The sequence below is a fragment of the Orcinus orca genome, chromosome 1, assembly GCF_937001465.1.
Source record: "Orcinus orca chromosome 1, mOrcOrc1.1, whole genome shotgun sequence".
Taxonomy (NCBI): Eukaryota; Metazoa; Chordata; class Mammalia; order Artiodactyla; family Delphinidae; genus Orcinus; species Orcinus orca.
Window position 1 is genome coordinate 64,628,604 of NC_064559.1, and position 22,477 is coordinate 64,651,080.

Here is a 22,477-nt window from a genome sequence, read left to right on the forward strand (position 1 = left end):
CACATTTAGGAAAAGCACTTATGCCTGCTTAAGGGGAAAGGTGAGGTGGGGTGATGAATACAACCAGAGTTTGAAATTAACACAGATACCATTCCATAAACCAAATATGTAATAGACAAGACCTACGCTTTGCTCAATGAACTGGACTCAACACCCCCTATGCACCGCACAGGAATATATCTGCCTAGTAAAAATCTTAAAACCTATGTGTCTCCGTAAGGGAATCAAGGGTGTGTAGAGCGGCAAAAAAGAGCAGTGAAAATCAGCTAAACCCCATTATAAAAATAAATTTCAAAAAAAAGAAAAACACAAAGACAGCGACAGAGAGAGAAATTCTTACAAAATTCGTTCAGGGGCTGTGATGCACCCTGGATTGACCACATCTACACCCACAGTTGGATGAGACATAAGGCTGGACACTTGGGGCTAAGAGGACTGGTGAGTTTGGGTGAGGAAACGCAGACCCTTTAAAGCAATACTGCGTGCCCCCATTCCATGGGTCCCAACTCTCCAGGTATAAGGGAATCTTCCTACAGCTAAAACATGCATGAGAAACACAAAGAATGGTACACCGTGTGATCGGGATCGGTATCTAAAACGCACCTCATTTTTCCTCTCCTAGAGCTCGGGATCACCATTCTAGCTGCTTTACTGAAAATCTCCCCATCAGGAGAGTCAGCACCTTTAACCTCCTGTTTCGCACAACCTGCAATTAGTGCGGAGGATGAATGGGATGAGGGGGAACCAATGAGAGAATAGCTGTAGGTGTTTGGACGGGAACATGTCACTCTAATTTCCCATCAGGAAGAAGAATTAACCAAAGGCTCAGCCTGCCGCCCTGGAACCAAAATAGGGCCTAAAGCAATCCTGCGGTTTTGCAGCCAGCTCACAAAACAGCGAGTTGAAAAATGGAGCTCAGGGGCGCTGCAATTCAAAAACCTGCAGAGTTATAAGGACAACTATCGTCGAAAAATATATTGAGGTAAGGCAAAGAAGAGGATTTGAAACCAAGGCAGAATTGAAGGAAACAGGTTTCAACAGGTAGATTGAGGTCTCCATTAAAGCACATGAAAAGCAGCAGAACTTCGACAATGATGCAATTGGCCAAAAAGGGCGTATGCGTTTTTTCCTGAATATATTCAGGAAAAAACGCATACGCCCTTTTTGGCCAACCAATCAAGCGGACAATGCAAATCCGCACAACAAAGAAGTCTCTCTTCCCACCAGTCCAAAGGGCCATCCGAAAAACCTGTAAAATCCCGAGAGGCCGGACAGGCCATGGAGAACATGGAGACTTGTTACACTGATGGGCGGGATGTAAATTGCCAACAACCAATCTGGAGAAGTGTATGGTGTTTCCTGAAACATGTAAAAAAACAGAGCTACAGAGCATAGGACACTTCTACTCATGGGCATATATCTTGGTAAAACTAAAAATCAACAAGACACAGCCACCCCAAAATTTAGGGATGCTCTGCTTACAAAAACCTCGACTTCGGTACACCTTCAATATCCAAGGAAAGAGAAAAATTTATAAAGAAGTTGTGGTATTTATGTAGAATGGAATAATACTCAGCAATGAAATCAATGTCATAAGGCCAGCAGCAGCATAATGAGTGGATTGAGGCACGATGATTCTAAGTGAAAGAAGTCACACAGAAAAAGAAACTTAACATAAGTTATCAATTATAGAGGGAATGTAAACATGGCTACACATGAGCTGAATTACAAAACAGAACAGGGTCTCACATTTAGAAAATGCACTTATGCCTGCTTAAGGGGAAAGTTGAGGTAGGGTGATGCATAAAACCAGAGTTTGAAGTTAGCACAGATACCGTTCCATAAACCAAATAAGTAATAGACAAGACCTACTCTTTGTTCAATGAACTGGACTCGACAACCGCTATGCACCGCAGAGAAATGTTTCTGACTAGTAAGAATCTTTAAACCTATGTATTGATATGTCTCCATAAGGGAATCAAGTGTGTGTAGAGCGGCATAAACACTGCAGTGAAAATCAGCTAAACCCCATTATAAAAATAAATTTCAAAAAAAACACAAGGAGAGTGAAAAGGAGAGAAATTCTTACAAAATTCGTTCGGGGCTGTGATGCACCATGGATTGACAATATCTACACCCAGAGCTGGATAAGACATAAGGCTGGACACTTGGGGCTGAGATGACTGGTGAGATTGGGTGAGCAAATGCAGACCCTTTAAAGCAATACTGTGTGCTACCCATTCCATGGGCCCCAACTCTCCAGGTTTAACGGAATCTTCCTTCAGCTAACACATGCATGGGAAACCCAGAGGATGGTACACCTTGTGATCGGGAACAGTTTCTAAAACACACCTCATTTTTCCTCTCCTGGTGCTCGGGTTTGCCATTCCAGCCGCATTACTAACTATCTCCCCATTTGGAGAATCAGCGCATTTAACCTCCTGTTTCGCACAATCTGCAAGTAGTGCGGAGGATGAACGGTATGAGGGGGAAGCAATGAGAGAATAGCTGTAGGTGTTTGGACGGGCACATGTCACTCTAATTTCCCATCAGGAAGAAAAATTAACCAAAGGCTCAGCCTGCCGCCCCGGAACAAGAACAGGGCCTGAAGAAATCCTGCAGTTTTGAGGCCAGCTGACATAAAAGCGAGTAGAAAAAAGGAGCTCAGGAGCACTGCAATTCACAAACCTACATAGTTATAAAGGACAACTATCGTCGAAAAATATATTGAGGTAAGGCAAAGAAGAGTTTCTGAAACCAAGGCAGAATTGCAGGAAACAGGTTTCAAGAGGTAGATTGGAGTCTCCTTTAAAGCACATGAAAAGCGGCAGAACACCGACAATGATGCAGTTGGCCAAAAAGGTCATATGCATTTTTTCACGAATATATTCACAAAAAAATGCATACCGCCTTTTTGGCCAACCAAACAAGCGGGCAATGCAAATCCGCACTATAAACCAGAGAAGCAGGACAGGCCATGGAGAACAGGGAGCCTTGTTACCCTGATGGGCGGGATGTAAGTCGCCAACAGCCACTCTGGAGAAGTGTATGGTGTTTCCTGATACATCTAAAACACAGAGATACAGAGTACACGGCAGTTTCACTCATGGGCATATATCTTGGGAAAACTAAAAATCAACAAGACACAGCCACCCCAAAGTTTAGGGCTGCTCTGTTTACAAAGACCTCGACTTCAGTACAACTTAAATATCCCAGGAAAGAGAAAAATGGGTAAAGAAGTTGTGGTACTTATGTACAATGGAATATCACTCAGCCATGAAATCAATGTCATAAGGCCAGTAGCAGCATAATGAGTGGATTTAGGTATGATGATTCTAAGTGAAATAATTCACACAGAAAAAGAAACTTATCATAAGATATCACTTATAGAGGGAATGTAAACATCTCTACACATGAACTGAATTGCAAAACGGAAGAGAGTCACACATTTAGAAAGCACACTTATGCCTGCTTAAGTGGAAAGTTGAGGTGCGGTGATGCATAACACAAGAGTTTGAAATTAGTACAGATACCGTTCCATAAAACAAATATTTAATAGAAAAGACCTACTCCTTGCTCAATGAACTGGACTCAACACGCCCTATTCACTGCAGGAGAAGATAACTGACTAGTAAGAATCTTAAAACCTATATATTGATATCTCTCTGTAAGTGAATCATGGGTGTGTAGAACTGCATAAACACAGCAGTGAAAATCAGCTAAACCACATTATAAGAATAAATTTCAAGCACAGAACAGAAAGATAGTGAAAGAGAGAGAAAGTCTTACAAAATTTGTTCAGGGACTGTGATGCATTGTGGATTGACCACATCTACACACACAGCTTTGTGAGACATAAGGCTGGACACTCTTGAGGCTGAGAGGATTGGTGAGGTTGGGTGAGCAAATACAGACCCTTTAAAGAAATACTGCATGCTACCCATTCCATGGGTCCCAACTTTCCAGGTTCAAGGGAAAATTCCTACAGCTACAACATGCATGGAAACCCAGAGAATGGTACACCGTGTGATCGGGAAAGGTTTCTAAAACCCACCTCATTTTTCATCTCCTGGTGCTCAGGTTTGCCATTCCAAACGCTTTACTAACAATCTCCCCACTTGGAGAGTCAGCGCCTTTAATCTCCTGTTTCACACAGTTTGCAATTAGTTCGGAGGATGAACGGGAAGAGGGGGAACCAATGACGGACTAGCTTAGGTGTTTCGACAGGCACATGTCAGTCTAATTTCCCATCAGGAAGAAGAATTAAACAAAGGTTCAGCCTTCGCTCCGGAACCAGCAAAGGGCCTGAAGCAATCCATCGTAAAAATAAATATATTCAGGAAAAACGCATACACTCTTTTTGGCCATGCAAACAAGCGCCAAATGCAAATCAGCACTACAAAGAAGTCTCACTTCTCACTTCACATTCGTCAAAAGCGCCATCCTGGAAAAGTGTAAAACCAGAAATGCAGCACAGGCCATGGAGAAAAGGGAGCCTTGTTAAGTTGATGAGGGGGATGTAAATAGGCATGGCCACTCTGGAGAAGTGTATGGTGTTTCCTAAAACATCTAAAATGAAGAACTACAGAGCATATGGCACTTCCACTCTTGGGCGTATATCTTGGGAAAACCAAACATCGACAGGACACAGGCACTGCTACGTTTAGTGTTACCCTGTTTAGAAATGCCTCAACTTGGGTACAACTTACAATGTCCTTCGAAGTAAAAAATGGATAAAGAAGATGCGGTACTTATTTACAATGGAATATTACTGAGCAATTAAATCAGTGAAATAAGGCCAGTTGCAGCAACTCGTGGAGGTACGATCTTTCTATGTGACATAAGTCAGACATAAAAAGAAACATCATAAGGTATCACTTATAGATGGTATCTAAAAATGACTACACATGAACTCAATTACAAAACAGAAACAGAGTCATACATTTAGGAAACACACTTATGGCTGCTAAAGGAGAACGGTGGGGTGGGGTGATGCATAAATGAGGAGGATGGAATTAGCATAGATACGGTTCCATATACAAAATAGGTAATCGACAGGACCTACTGTATATCTCAAAGAGCTGGACTCAGCACAATGTTGTCACCGGAAAAGGATATATAAGACTGGTAAGAATCCTTAAAAAATTTATTGATGTCTCTCTTTAAGTGAATCAAGTGGATAGATGTAGAACAGGAAGAAAGGCAGTATTGAAAATCAGCTATACCCTATTATAAAATTAAATAACAAGAACAAAAAAAAAAAGACAGTGGGAGAGAGAGAAATTCTTACAAAATTTGTTCAAGGGCTGTGATGCAACCTGGACTGAACACATCTAGACACACAGCTGGATGGGACGTAAGGCTCTACACTCCTGGGCCTGAGAGGCTTGGTGAGGATGGGACAGCAAATGCAGCACTTTTAGAGTAATACTGCCTGGCCCCCATTCCATGGGTCCCATATCTCCAGGTGCAGGGGACACTTCCTACAGCTAAAACATGAATGGGTCATCCAGAGGATGGTACATCGTCTGTTCAGGAAGAGTTTGGGAAAGTCACCTCATCTCCACTTCTCCTGGTATTCGGGTTCCCCAGCTCCTTTCCTTAGAGTCTCCCCACTTTGGGAAGGCAGCACACTCAACAGCCGGTTTTGCACAGCTTGGAATTTTCTGTGAGAAGAAGGGGAATGGAGGGATGGAATGAGACACAAGCCCTAGATGTTTGGACAGGCATATGCCACTCTAGTTTCCTAATCTGGAATAAGAATTTCCCTATCCTTCAGGTGCCCCAGTAACCGGAATGGGTCTGTAGAAATACTGCCCCTTTGTGGCTGCTTCCCTAAACAAGAAGTTGAAAACTGGTGCTCAGGGGCACTGCAATTCACAAACATGCAGGGTTGTAATTGACACCTCTAATGGAGTCATTTCTTGAGCCAAGTATTCATAAAGGCCTTGTAGCAAGGCAGAATTGCAGGAAAGGGATTTCAAGAGGTAGTTTGCACTCGCCATTAAAGCACATGCAAAGCCGCTGAACATCGCCATTGATGCAGTTTGCCAAAAAGGCCGTATGTGTTATTCTTTAATATATTCAGGAAAAACCCTTACTCCATTTTTGGCCAACAAAACAGGAGGGTAATGTAAATTAATACTACAAAGAGGTATCACTTTGCACCAGTCAGAATGGCCAAGCTCACAAAATGTAAAACCTGAAATGCAGGACAGGGCGTGGAGAAAAGGGAACCCTGACAAGCTGATGGTGGGAATGTAAACTGATAACAGCCACTGTAGAGAAATGGGTGGTGATTCCTTAAAAATCTCAAAAACAGAGCTTCAGAGCATATGGCGCTTCCACTCCTGGGCCTGTATGTTGGAAAAAACATAAATTGACAGGACCCATGCACTCCAAAATTTATGCAGCCCTGTTTACAAGAGCCTCTACTTGGTAGCTACCTAAACGTCCTTGGAAGGAAGACTGGATGAAGAAATTATGGTAGATATGGGTACAATGGAATATTACTCAGCCATTAAATGAATGGAATAAGGCCATTTGCTGCCACTCGGAAGGACACAGATACATTCATACTAAGTGTCATAAATCAGACAATGATAAATATCATATGATAGTACTTATCGGTGGAATCTAAAAATTGATACAAAGGTACTATCTTACAACACAGAAACAGAGTCCCAGACTTAGAACACAAACTTATGGTTACCAAACTGGAAAGGTGTGTTGGAGGCATAAATCATGAGGTTGGAGTTAGTATATACATATTTACAGAGAGAAAACTTGTAATCAACATGGACCTGCTGTAGAGCACTTGGAACTCTTCTCAACACCCTTTAGTAACCTCAATGGGAAAATAATTCCAGAAAGAATATATAGTCATCTCTGTATAAGTGAATCATGCTGGTGTATATCAAAAACAAACACAACATGGTAAATCAACTATACTCCATTATAAATTTTAAATTGAATTATAGAAAAGAAAAATGATCACTAAATTCGTTTAGTCTCAGTTAACGTGCTAGTGTCACATCCCTGGAAACAGACACAATTTGGTCCCAAGGCTGGACTGTTGTGGGCCTAAGGACCTCGGAAGGATATGCCAGCTAATTCGACCCCTTGAACATGTAGTACCTGGTCCCCTCTGCATGGGATCACAATCTCCAGATCTAAGTGTGCCCTCATACTAGTAAACCAACCCTCTGACACACAAAGGATGGTGGACTCTCTGGGCTGGATGACATTTGGAAAATCACCTGGTCTCAACATATCCTGGTGTTTGGGTTCCGACCTCCCGACTCCGTTAGGGTCATCCCACTCTACAAGACAGCACCCTCAACAGGTGATTTTGCAGGGGTATGTACTAGTTCGGGGGATGAAGGGTAACGGGGAAGAAGGAATGGGACAGAAGCCCTTAAAATGTTTGGTCAGGCACATTCCACTCTAATTTAAAACCCAGGAACAGGACTTTCCCTACATCTAAGGTTGTGTCAGTAACCAGAGAGGGACAGTAGAAATCCTGCCGCATTCTGTTTCCCATAACAACAATTCTAAAACTGGACCTTATAGGCACTTCACATTCACAATGCCTGGGGAGCTGTAAATGGCAACAGCCCTCAAAAAATGTCTTGGGTAGGTAATCGAAATAGACTTCAAAACAAGGCAACCTTTCAATAACCCTTTTTCAAGGGGTAAATTTTACTCACACTGTTCAAAAAAAAACAGCACATATGAAGGTGCTCACCATTGCTTTATGTTAGACAAATGCAAATCAGATGTACAAAGAAGTATCACCTGGAACCACTCAGAATAGCCATCCTCACAATGTCTAGAAACAAGAAATGCTTCAGAGGGTGTGGAAAAAAAAGAAACCTACTACTTATTATTATTATTTTTTAATCTGTGTTGGGTCTTCGTTGCTGCGTGCGGCTTTTCTATAGTTGCAGCAAGCGGGGGCTACTCATCGTTGTGGTACGCAGCCTTCTGTTTGTGGTGGCTTCTCTTGTTGTAGAGCACAGGCTCTAGGCACACAGGCTTCAGTAGTTGTGGCACGTGAGCTCAGTAGTTGTGGCTCATGCGCTCTAGAGCACAGACTCAGTAGTTGTGGTGCACAGGCTTAGCTGCTCTGCAGCGTGTGGGATCTTCCTGGGCCAGGGCTCGAACCTCTGTCCTGTGCACTGGCAGGCGGATTCTTAACCACTGTGCCACCAGTACTACGTTACTAGTGGCAATGCCAATTGGTAACAGCCACTATGGAGCACAGAATGGAGGTTACCAGAGTAAGGGGAGGCAGGAGGGATAAACTGGAAATTGGGATTAACATATACACACCACTACATATAAAAGAGATATCAAATAAGGGCCTACTGTATAGCACAGCGAACTCTACTCAATACTATGTAATGACCTGTATGGGAAAGGAATCCAAAAGGGATTGGATATATGTATAACTGCTTCACTCTGCTGTGCAGCAGAAAGTAACACAACATCGTAAATCAACTATACTCCAAAAAAATTGAATTGAAATGAAATGAAATAAAATAAAATAAAATAGAGCTACCAGATGATCCAGCAAGTTCACTCCTGTGCGCACATCTGGAGGAAACCATAAATCGAAAAGACACATCTTCCCCAATGCTCACTGCAACACTCTTTACAAGAGCGAAGACATGGGAGCAACCAAAATGTCCATCAACATATGAATATAGGTAAAGAATATGTGGTACATATATATAATGGAACATGACTCAGCCATAAAATAGAAGAAAATAATGCCAATTGCAGTAACACAGATGGACCTAGAGATGATTGTACTAAGTGAAGTAAGTCAGACACAGTAAGACAAATATTGTATCATATCACTTCTAGGTGGAACCTAAAAATTGATACAAATGAACAAACTTACAAAACACAGGCAGACTCACAGACTTGGAAAACAAACTTATGGTTACCAAAGGGGAAAGGTGGGGGGTAGGGATAAATCAGGAACTTGGGGGAAACATACGAATACTGCTACATATAACATAGATAAGCAACAAGGACCTACTGTATAGCACAGGGAACTCTACTCAATATTCTGGGAATACCTTTATCAGAAAAGAATCTGAAAAAGAATGAATATATGCATATGTGTAACTGAATCACTTGCTGTGCAGCTGAAATGAACACAACGTTGTAAATCAACTATACTCCAAGAAAATTTAAATTACAAAATAAAGAAAATCATCTATATTTCAAAAGAAAAAAAGAATTCCCACATATTTTTATGGCTTGATAGCTTACTTTCTTAGTGCTCAATATTATCCCATTCACAGAATATATTAATACTATATCATTTCATTCACCTATTGGAGGACACCTTAGTTTCATTCACATTTTGCCAATATTGAATTAGGTGCTATAAATATCCATATGCAGGTTTTCGTCTGGAAGTATGTTTTAAACTACTTTCAGTAAATATCCATGAGAACACTTGCCGGATTGTACAGTAAGGGAATGTTCAATATTATAGCAAGTGTCAATCAGACTACCAAAGTAGCTGTATTATTTTTCATTTCCACCAATAACAAATGACATTTCCTATTGTTCCACATCCCCTACAGAATTTGTTCTTGTCATTGTTCACATTTTAGCCACTCTAATGGCTAAAATCGTATGTAAATGTATTGTTAATTTGCTTTTTGATGGCAGCATGTAATCTGAATTATTCTGCTGTATATTTATATGCATAGTATCTATTTTCTTTGGTGAGGTGTCCGTAAAGTATATTGGTCCACATTTTATTTAGGCTGCTTTCATTTTTTTCTACCCAATCTGTATTTGTTTTATTTATTTTCGTGCCTTATTGCATTAGCAAGGACTTGGAGTAAAATATGGAAAAGGAGTCATGAAAGGGAACATCCTTGCTTTTACCTGAACTTAGTGGAAAAGCTTCATGTTTTTGACCATTAATCATGATGTAAGATAAAAGTTTCCTCTAGATCTTTGTTATCAACTTGAGAAAGCTCCAATCTATTTCTTTAACTGAGAGTTTTTATGAAGAATGGGTGTTAGATTTTTTCAAAGGTCTTCTGAATCTATTGATATGCTAACGATTGTCTTTAGGGTGTTGATATGATGGATATAATTATTTGATTTTAGAATGTTGAACCAGCCTTGCATAGTTGGGATTATTCCCTCTCATTCATGATATAAAATTCTCTCAAAATATTGTTGGATTCGATTTGTTAATATTTTGTTGAGGATTTTTACATTGATGTTCCTGAGAGATATTGGTCAGTTTTATTTGCTATTCATATGTTCCTCTAAGTTTGGATGCTGTGGATTTAGTGTCAGACATTCATTTGGGGGAGATTCTCAGTCATTTTTAAAAAATATTTTCTGTTCTTTGCTATCTTTATTCTCCTCCTGCTATACCCATTATGTATAGGTCACAGCATTTTCATTGTTCCACAATTATTGATTACTCTGATCTGTTGATTTCTTTCCTGCCCATTTTCTCTTTTCTTTTGAGATTTAAAGGTTTCTCTTGATATGTCTTCAAGCTCACAGATGTTCCTCCTCAGCCAGCTCTTTGACTGCTAAAACAAAATACGAGGGACTTGGTATTTTATAAATAACAGAATATTTTTGTTTTCTCATAATTGCTGAGGCTGAAAAGTTCAAGAACAAGTTACCAGGGGATTCACTGGTGGCACAGTGGTTAAGAATCTGCCTACCAATAAAGCGGACACGGGTTGGAGCTCTGGTCCTGGATGATCCCACATGCCATGGAACAACTAAGCCCCCATGCACCACAAATACTGAGCCTGTACTCTAGAGACCACAGGCCACAGCTACTGAGCCTGTGTGCCACAACTACTGAAACCTGCACGCCTAGAGCCCATGCTCCGCAACAAGAGAAGCCACCCAATGAGAAGCCCGCATGCTCGGCAATGAAATCATGTGATGGGCATGAGATTTGTGTGCTACATTTATTAGGTCACTGATCCCATGTTTGAGGTCTCTGGCCTCATGACCTAATCACCTCCCAAAAGCTCCACCTCCTAATACCATCAACATGGGAGCTGGGTTTCAAAATTTTAAAATTAGAGGTACAAAATGTTTACACCATAACAGGGACCACAGTTAACTGATTTTTCCTTTCATGTTAAAGGTTTGCACATTTATATTTATTATATACTCCCAAAACCCTTGTTCTTTTTTTAAGATTCTTTTCCCATATATGCCAGTACACAACATTGAGTAGAGTTCCCTGTGCTATAAAGCAGGTCCTTATCAATACTTATCTATTTTATATATACTATTGTGTATAGGTCAGTCCCAATCTCCCAATTTATCCCTTCCCCACTTATCCCCTGGTAACCATAAGCTTGTTTTCTATATCCATGACTATTTCTGTTGTGTAAATAAGTTCATTTGTACCTTTCTTTTCTTTTTTAGATTCCTCATATAAGCAATATCAAATGATATCTTTCTGTGTCTGACTTGCTTCACTCAGTATAACAATCTCTAGGTCCATCCATGTTGCTATAAAACCCTTAATTGTTAAGGATAACTCTCAATTTTTTCCAGTATCATCAGCAATTCTTTCTGTCAGACATGTGATAACACTTTTTAAACAAGGATATTGAGACCAAGGCTCCTGACCTGCAAACAAACAAAACATCATTTATATAGTGAAAACTTATCATGTCAAAGGATGAAAGCACTTGGTGTAAATCCCTTTGCACCCACTGCTGACAGAGGGCAGAGGAGTTTGACTCACTAATCTTCCTTACGTGCACTTCTTCCTAATGGGGTATTCCATCTAAAACTTATAAGAAGCGGGAATGCATCATGGAACACACCAATCTCTACTACAGATTCTGAAGCAGCAAAAAAACAAAAACAAAAACATGATGAATCCATCCAAACGGTTCTGTCCACATTGTTGCAATAGTTTCCCTCGCACTGTGAACCCTTTTCAAACCCTATCACTTGAACCTACTTTCATTTTTTTCAACAAAAATAATGTTAATCTGCAGTCACACGCTCCAGTAATATTACACTACCCCTTGTGCAAGGATGTAGGGATTTGAGGAGTTATGGAAGGCTATCATGAGAGGTTGCCTAGAGTAATTAGGACATTTCATTTAATGTTGGCTCTTCTCCCTAAGATGTCTGCTGTCCTCTTCTTTTTGAAGCTACTAGCATTGAGAAAGTGACCAAAATAAGGCCCTTCTCTTTTACTGCCCATGAATGCAGCTGTGATTAACCCCACAGACATTGGTGCTTCCAGAATCCCCTGAACCTACTGACCCTCCATGCATGGCATGACATAGAAAAGGATAGTGCCGTGTATACTTGTATAGAGCATGCTATAAAATTTTCGAGTCTTCCCTTCCTCATAATTCCAAAGAATAGATTTCTTTGGATTCTGCCTAATGCTGCTGGAGTTGGTACATAAGTTGAGGGAGGTATCAGGGCACACCAAAAGAGAGGGTAACTGCACAGAAAATACAAGCAGGTATATTTCTGTGTAGTTTCAAGCAGCTTATTTGCTATATCAACCATGGTGACATGTTGAGCCTTCCTCTTTCTACTAGTAGTACAACAAATATAAAGGATATTTAGGCTGCTTGTTTTATCCCCACCTCTCTCAATTGATCTGCATTCACATATAGGACAATGAAGTGCCCTTTCTACCATCTTAACCAATACTTGAGAACTAGAAAATGTCCAGATTTTTCCAGGGATTATTTTCATATTCCCCAATCAGGACTATGAAGAAATCTAACCTATTGTGTTTAATGAAGTCATATCTCTGACGGCATCCCATCATCAACAAAACTGGAAAGAAATTTGAAGGGTCTTAGATTTACCATATTTGAAATTCCAATATTTTAGCCTGACACATTTTTGGAGTTTAGAAAAAAATATTTTACATGAGACAAAAAATCATTTTTATGACACAAAAAGACAGCAATAGTTTTATATTTTTATCTGTTCCACTTGCACACTAATGTCTCATGGGGTTATGTAAAGCAGTCCTGTTGGGTGCTGTGCATGGTGCAAGTATGGATTAAAGCTTAGGAATCTTAAGCTTCAGTCACCTGAAACTTTTAAATTAGGATGCAAGCAATCCTGCCCAACATTTGAGCAGAGCAAGACACTGTCTTTATTTTATTTGTCAGGTAATTAATCTGTCTTTTTCCCCAAAGAGAGAAACAACTGGCGTCTTCCATCAATGTGTTGTACAAAAATCTTTGAACACAGAGTGCAAGCAGAGTCTGTTACAAGATGTGAAAAAAAAAAAAGAGAGACCCTTGTGGCATTTTCTCCTAACTTATTGCAATCTCCCATTTAAAATGTGGGAATAATCAATCTTCTGAGGAAAAAAACACAAGGAAGGTTTTTGCTTCTGTGGAATAATGGGATTGCTAAAGATTTCAGGAGGCCAGACGAATTAGTGAGAATGACCATGAGAAATCAGAGAAAAGTCAGACCCATGGATGAAGTGATGTTTACCTCTGTGAATCAATGAGAAGTAGGAGCAAATGAAAAGAAAGCTGAATACAACATTTTCTGAATAAATGTAACCTTTCAGCTGTCATAGAAAAATTAATAGTCACTATGATACAATATATTTAGTTTAGAAAGTTAATTAAATTTAAAGATTAATAATTAGATTTATTGAAGAAATGAAAACATATTTGTGGTTTAGAATAATGTGTTCTGCTACAGATAATAAGACTACATAAATAAATAGAAATAAGACTAAATAAATAAATAAATAGGAAAATAACAAATTAGATGTTATTAACATTAAAAACTGACACTCATCTAAAGAAAGAGGAGAGACAGAAAGAGAGAAGAACTCATAGCAAGCATATATTAAAAACTCCTAAATAAGAAGTCTTCGGATGTTAAAAAAAAAAAAAAGAAGTCTTCAATAAGAAGATAATGTAATAGCAAAAATGGGGAAAATATACCAAAAGATATTTCAAAAAAGAGAGTACAGAATGTTAATTAAACATATCAAAAGATGCTTGGCTTCTTAGTAGTCAATTAAATGCAAAAAAGTGATACCTTTAATTATCAGTCACCAACCAGAAAGTTCAAATGAAAATGACAGGTATTATCAAGTTTGACAAGAATGTGCATAATCCTTGAATCTCATTCACTGCTGCTGAGGATAAAAAAATCATACAAATGAGTGAAGTAAGTCAGAAAAAGAAAGACAAATACCATATGCTAACACATATACCTGGAATTTAAGAAAAAAAAATGTCATGAAGAACCTAGGGGTAAGACAGGAATAAAGACACAGACCTACTAGAGAATGGACTTGAGGATATGGGGATGGGGAAGGGTAAGCTGTGACAAAGCGGGAGAGTGGCATGGACATATACACACTACCAAACGTAAAATAGATAGCTAGTGGGAAACAGCCCCATAGCACAGGGAGATCAGCTCGGTGCTTTGTGACCACCTAGAGGGGTGGGATGGGGAGGGTGGGAGGGAGGGAGATGCAAGAGGGAAGAGATATGGGAACATATGTATATGTATAACTGATTTGCTTTGTTATAAAGCAGAAACTAATACACCATTGTGAAGCAATTATACTCCAATAAAGATGTAAAAAAAAAGAAAAAGAAAAATCATACACGTTTTGAAAATATTTAGAAATATCTAAAAAGATAAACACATGAAAGCTATGACTCGAAAATGTTACTACTACATGTACACTGAACAATAATTTATACACACACCACCAAAGCTCAAGTTCTAGAATTTATATACCAGTGCTATTCTCAACAGACACAAACTGAAAATCACTCATATTGTAATACACATTGGAATAAATTAATTGTTAAATATTTACACTATGGAATCCTATGCAACAGTGGCAATGCATGATCACAACAGGAAACCATATAGTCATATTCACAAGCAATATAAAATAAAAAAGCCGAATCCAAAAGTGATTTTACTGTGCCATAACATTTATATAAACAACAAAATACAGGTAACGTGATCTTTTTGTTAGATACAAGAACAATCTTAAACCTTAAGGGGAGTCACTAGAATGGGACCAGGGGGCCTCTGAGTATCTGGCAATTTTCTGTGTCTTTATCTAGAAGCTATGTATAGAGTGTATTCAGATTCTGAATTTTCTGAAATTTGTCATTTCCTTACAAACCATGCACGTTTTTAGTTGTTTTTTATACATAACAAAAAGTAAAAACGATAGACTAGGGAAGGTAATTATATTAGCACTTTAATATCCATGCTTTTCAAGGTGGAACTGAAAGGTATTAAATACTTGACACTGTGATTACTTCTTAAAAGGTGAAAATTTGAGATTAATAAATAAGACATACTTCTTCATATATAATCCTCAAACAGGAGAGGTAGAAAGGAGTATTATTATTTTTTTATTTAATACAGAATTGTTAAGATAGAAAATAATGAAAACAGACTAGGTTTAAAAAAGAGCACAATGGACTTCCCTGGTGGCACAGTGGGTAAGAATTTGCCTGCCAATGCAGGGGACAGGTGTTCAATCCCTGGTCTGGGAAGATCCCACATGCTGCAGAGCAACTAAACCCGTGTGCCACAACTACTGAGCCTGCGCTCTAGCGCCAGCAAGCAACAACTATTGAGCCTGCGTGACACAACTACTGAAGCCCATGCACCTAGAGACCATACTCCACAACAGGAGAAACGACCACAAGGAGAAGTCCGCGCACCACAACGATGAAAGCCCTGCTTGACACAACTAGAGAAAACATGTGCAGCAACGAAGACCCAACACAACAAAAAATAAATAAAATTAAATCTTTTGAATTCTGAGATGACTCACTCACGTGGCTGTAGGTAAGAGGCCTCAGTTCCTTGCCACATGGATCTCTCCTTAGGTCTGCTTGAGTGTCCTCATGACATGGCAGCTGGCTTATCCCAGGATGAGTGATCTAGCAGAAACCAAAGCAGAAGCTGCAATGTCTTTTATAATTTTGGAAGCTGCACTTTGTCATTTCTGCAATTTCTTATTAGTTTAACAGTCAGCCCTTTTCAAGTGCGAGGAGCCACACAGGTACATGAAGACTGGGAGATAATTAGGGCCATCTTAGAGGCTGGCTACCAAAGTGGCTGACTAGCCAAAAACTGAATTTTGTTTTCTTCACTTCTGGAGAGAAAATGGTCAGTGAATCTCATTGGTGGTCTTTGAGGTGTACCAAAGCTACCTCTTGCCCTCACCCCCAGCCACGTGGCTGACAGGGTCTTGGTGCTCCAGCCGGGTGTCAGGCCTGTGCTTCTGAGGTGGGAGAGCTGAGTTCAGGACATTGGTCTACCAGAGACCTCCGGCACCTTGTAATATCAAACGGCAAAAGCCTCCCAGAGATATCCGTCTCAACGCTAAGACCCAGCTCCACTCAGAGACCAGCAAGATCCAGTGCTGGATATCCCATGCCAAACAACTAGCAAGACAGGAATGCAGGCCCACCCATTAGCAGAGAGGCTGCCTAAAATCATAATAAGGCCACAGACACCCCAAAACACACCACCAGATGCGGACCTGTCAACCAGAAAGACAAGATCCAGACACACCCACCAGAACACAGGCACCAGTCCCCTCCACCAGAAAGCCTACACAACCCACTGAACCAACCTTAGCCACTGGGGGCAGACACCAAAAACAATGGGAGCTACGAATCAGCACCCTGTGAAAAGGAGACCCCAAACACAGTCCCCAAAGCCAAATAAGACAGAGAAACACACAGCAGATGAAGGAACAAGGTAAGATCCCACCAGAACAAACAAATGTAGAGGAAATAGGCAGTCTAGCAGAAAAAGAATTCAGAGTGATGATAGTAAAGATGATCCCAAATCTTGGAACTGGAATGGAGAATATACAACAAACGTTTAACAAGGACCTAGAAGAACTAAAGAGCAAACAAACAATGATGAACAACACAATAAATGGAATTAAACATGCTCTAGAAGGAAACAATAGCAGAATAACTGAGGCAAAAGAATGGATAAATGACCTGGAAGACAAAATAGTAGAAAAAACTACTGCAGAGGAGAAAAAAGAAAAAAAGAATGAAAAGAATTGAGGACAATCTGAAACACCTCTGGGACAACATTAAACACACCAACATTAGAATATAGGGATCTCAGAAGTAGAAGAGAAAAAGAAACAGACTGAGAAAATATCTGAAGAGATAATAGTTGAAAACTTCCCTAATATGGGAAAGGAAATCATTAATCAAGTCCAGGAAGTGCAGAGAGTCCCATACAAGATACACCCAAGGAGAAACTTGCCAAAATATATATTACTCAAACTATCAAAAATTAAATACAAAGAAAAAATATTAAAAGCAGCAAGGGAAAAACAACAAGTAACATACAAGGGAATCCCCAAAAGGTTAACGGCTAATCTTTCAGCAGAAACTCTGCAAGCCAGAAGGGACTGGCAGGACATATTTAGAGTGATGAAATGGGAAAAGCTACAACCAAGATTACTCGACCCAGCAAGGATCTCATTCAGATTTGACAGAGAAATTAAAACCTTTACAGACAAGCAAAAGCTAAGAGAATTCAGCACCACTAAACCAGCTTTACAACAAATGCTAAAGGAACTTCTCTAGGTAGGAAACACAAGAGAAAGAAAAGACCTACAATAACAAACCCAAAACAATTAAGTAAATGGTAATAAGAACATACATATCAATAATTACCTTAAATGTAAATGGATTAAATGCTCCAACCAAAAGACATAGACTGGCTGAATGGATACAAAAACATGACCAGCAAATATGCGGTCTACAAGAGACCCACTTCAGACCTAGAGACACATACATACTGAAAGACGGGATGGAATAAGATATTCCATGCAAATGGAAATCAAAAGAAAGCTACAGGAGTAATTCTCATATCACACAAAAAAGACTTTAAAATAAAGACTACTACAGGAGACAAAGAAGGACACTACATAATGATCAAGGGATCAATCCAAGAAGAAGATATAACAATTGTAAATATTTATGCACCCAACACAAGAGCACCTCAATACATAAGGCAAATGCTAACAGCCATAAAAGGGGAAATCAACAGTAACACAATCATAGTAGGGGACTTTAGCACCCCTCTTTCACCAATGAACAGATCATCCAAAATGAAAATAAGGAAACACAAGCTTTAAAAGATATATTAAACAAGGTGGAATTAATTGATATTTATAGGACATTCTATCCAAAAACAACAGAATACACTTTTTCTCAAGTGCTCGTGGAATATTCTCCAGGATAGATCACATCCTGGGTCACAAAAAAAGCCTTGGTAAATTTACGAAAATTGAAATCGTAACAAGTATCTTTTCTGACTACAATGCTATCAGAATAGATATCAATTACAGGAAAAGATCTGTAAAAAATACAAACACATGGATGCTAAACAATATACTACTTTATAACCAAGACATCACTGAAGAAATCACAGAGGAAATAAAAAAATACCTAGAAACAAATGACAATGAAAACATGAAGACCCAAAACCTATGGGATGCAGCAAAAGCAGTTCTAAGAGGGAGGTTTATAGCACTACAATTCTACCTCAAGAAACAAGAAACATCTCAAATAAACAAGCTAACCTTACACCTAAAGCAATTAGAGAAAGAAAGAAAAAAAAACCCAAAGTCAGCAGAGGAAAGAAATCATAAAGATCAGATCAGAAATAAGTGAAAAAGAAATGAAGGAAACAACAGCAAAAGTCAAAAAAACTAAAAGCTGGTTCTCCGAGAAGGTAAACAAAATGGATAAACCATTAGCCAGACTCATCAAGAAAAAAAGGGAGAAGACTCAAATCAATAGAATTACAAATGAAAAAGGAGAAGTAATAACTGACACTGCAGAAATACAAAGGCTCATGAGAGATTACTGCAAGCAACTATATGCCAATAAAATGGACAACCTGGAAGAAATGTACAAATTCTTAGAAAAGCACAAGCTTCCAAGACTGAACCAGGAAGAAATAGAAACTATAAACAAACCAATCCCAAGCACTGAAATTGAGACTGTGATTAAAAATCTTCCAACAAACAAAAGCCCAGGACCAGATGGCTTCACAGGCAAATTCTATCAAACATTTAAAGAAGAGTTAACACCTACCCTTCTCAAACTCTTCCAAAATATAGCACAGGGGGGAACTCTCCCAAACTTATTCCATGAGACCACCATCTCCCTGATACCAAAACCAGACAAAGATGTCACAAAGAAAGAAAACTATAGGCCAATATCACTGATGAACACAGATGCAAAAATCCACAGCAAGATACTAGCAAACAGAATCCAACGGCGCATTAAAAGGATCATACACCAAGAGCAAGTGGGGTTTATCCCCGGGATGCAAGGTTCTTCAATATATGCAAATCAATGTGATACACAATATTAAAAAACTGAAGGATAAAAACAATATGGTCATCTCAATAGACACAGAAAATGCTTTTGACATTATTAAACACCCATTTATGATAAAAAACCTCCAGAAAGTAGGCATAGAGGGAACTTTCTTCAACATAATAAAGGCCATATATGACAAACCTAGCCAACATCGTTCTCAATGGTGAAAAGTGAAACCATTTCCACCAAGATCGGGAACAAGACAAAGTTGCCCACTGTCACCACTATGATTCAACACACTTTTGGAAATTTTAGCTACAGCAACCAGAGAAGGAAAAGAAATAAAGGGAATCCAAATCGGAAAAGAAGAAGTTAAGCTCTCACTGTTTGCAGATGACATGATACTATACATAGAGAATCCTAAAGATGCTACCAGAAACCTACTAGAGTTAATCAATGAATCTGGTAAGGTTGCAGCATACAAAATTAATGTACAGTTATCTCTTTCATTCATATACACTAAAGATGAAAAATCTGAAAGAGAAATTAAGGAAACACTCCCATTTACCACTGCAACATAAAGAATAAAATACCTAGGAATAAACCTACCTAAGGAGACAAAAGTCGCTTAATCAACAAACTATAAGACACTGATTAAAGAAATCAAAGATGACACAAACAGATAGAGAGATATACCATGTTCTTGGATTGGAAGAATCAACATTGTAGAAATGACTATACTACCCAAAGCAATCTACAGATTCAATGCAATCCCTATCAAACTACCAGTGGCATTTTTCAGAGAACTGGAACAAAACAATTCACAATTTGTATGGAAACACAAAAGACCCTGAACAGCCAAAGCAATCTTGAGAAGAAAAACAGAGCTGGAGGAATCAGGCTCCCTGACTTCAGACAATGCTACAAAGCTACAGTAGTCAAGACAGTATGGTACTGGCACAAAAAGAGAAATATAGATCAATGGAACACGAGGGAAAGCCCAGAAATAAACCCATACACATATGGTCACCTTATTTCTCATAAAGGAGGCAAGAATATACAATGGAGAAATCACAGCCTCTTTTATAAGTGGTGCTGGGAGAACTGGGCAGCTACAGGTAAAAGAATGAAATTAGAAGATTCCCTAACACCATGCACAAAAATAAACTCAAAATAGATTAAAGACCTAAATGTAAGGCCAGACACTATAAAACTCTTAGAGGAAAACATAAGCAGAACACTCTATGACATCAATCACAGCAAGATCCTTTTTAACCCAGCTCCTAGAGAAATGGAAATAAAAACAAAAACAAACAAATGAGACTTAAAAGCTTTTGCACAGCAAAGGAAAATGTAAACAAGACGAAAAGACAACCCTCAGAATGGCAGGAAATATTTGCCAACGAAGCAACTGACAAATGATTAACCTCCAAACTTTACAAGGAGCCCATGCAGATCAAAAAAACAAACAACCCAATCCATAAATGGGCAGAAGACCTAAACAGACATTTCTCCAAAGAAGATATACAGATTGCCAACAAACACATGAAAGAATGCTCAACATCACTGTTCATTAGAGAAATGCAAATCAAAATTACAATGAGGTATCACCGCACACAGGTAAGAATGTCCATCATCAAAAAAATCTACAAACGGGCTTCCCTGGTGGCTCAATGGTTGGGAGTCCGCCTGCCGATGCAGGGGACACGGGTTCGTGCCCCGGTCCGGGAGGATCCCACATGCCGCGGGGCGGCTGGGCCCGTGAGCCATGGCCGCTGAGTCTGCGCGTCCGGAGCCTGTGCTCCGCAACGGGAGAGGCCACAACAGTGAGAGGCCCGCGTACCGCAAAAAAAAAAAAAAATCTACAAACAATAAATGCTGCAGAGGTGTGGAGAAAAGGGAACCCTCTTGCACCGTTGGTGGGAGTGTAAATTGATACAGCCACTGTTGAGAACAGTATACAGGTTCCTTAAAAACCTAAAAATAGAACTACCACTACCATATTACACAGCAATCCCAGTACTGGGCATATACGTGGAGAAAACCATAATTCATAAAAAGTCATGTTCCACAATATTCATTGCAGCTCTATTTGCAAAGCCAGGACATGGAAGCAATCTAAGTGTCCATCAACTGATGACTGGATAAAGAAGATGTTGCACATCTTCAATATAAAATGGAATATTACTCAGCCATAAAAAGAAATGAAATTGAGTTATTTGTAGTGAGGTGGATGGACCTAGAGTCTGTCATACAGAGTGAAGTAAGTCAGAAAGAGAAAAACAAATACTGTATGCTGACACATATATATGGAATCTAAAAAAAAAGAAAAAATATGGTTCGGAAGAACCTAGGGGCAGGACTGGAATAAAGACGCAGACATAGAGAATGGACTTGAGGACACAGGGAGGGAGAAGGGTAAGCTGGGATGAAGTGAGAGAGTGGCATGGACTTATATATACTACCAAATGTAAAATAGATGGCTAGTAAGAAACAGCTGCATAGCACAGGGAGATCAGCTCAGTGCTTTGTGACCACTTAGAGGGGTGGGATAGGGAGGGTGGGAGGGAGACACAAGAGGGAGGAGATATGGGGATATATGTATATGTATAGCTTGTTCACTTTGTTATAAAGCAGAAACTAACAAACCATTGTAAAGCAATTATAGTCCAATAAGATTATATAAATAAATAAATAATTTATGCCCCCCCCAAATTAAATCTTTTTTTAAAAAAATAAATAAAAAACAGCACTCGATAACATGGTAACTCTAAACCTAAGTATTTTCAGTACTATAGTAAATGTAACTGGATTAGTATCTCCTATTGAAGTGTAATTTTTTATATTATGTGCAACTAAATTTTTTTCACAATATACAGGTAAAATGAAAGAATTACGTTAGAAAGGAGAAAACATTCCACGTATTTAAAAACAATAAAACAATAAGCATATAATATCATGCTTATAATAAGCATATACTAAGCATGTATAATATCATATAATATATAAGCATACAATATCATGCTCATAATAAGCATATAATAAGCATCTTAGATAAAATACTCTTTAAGCTCAGAACACTTTGTCAT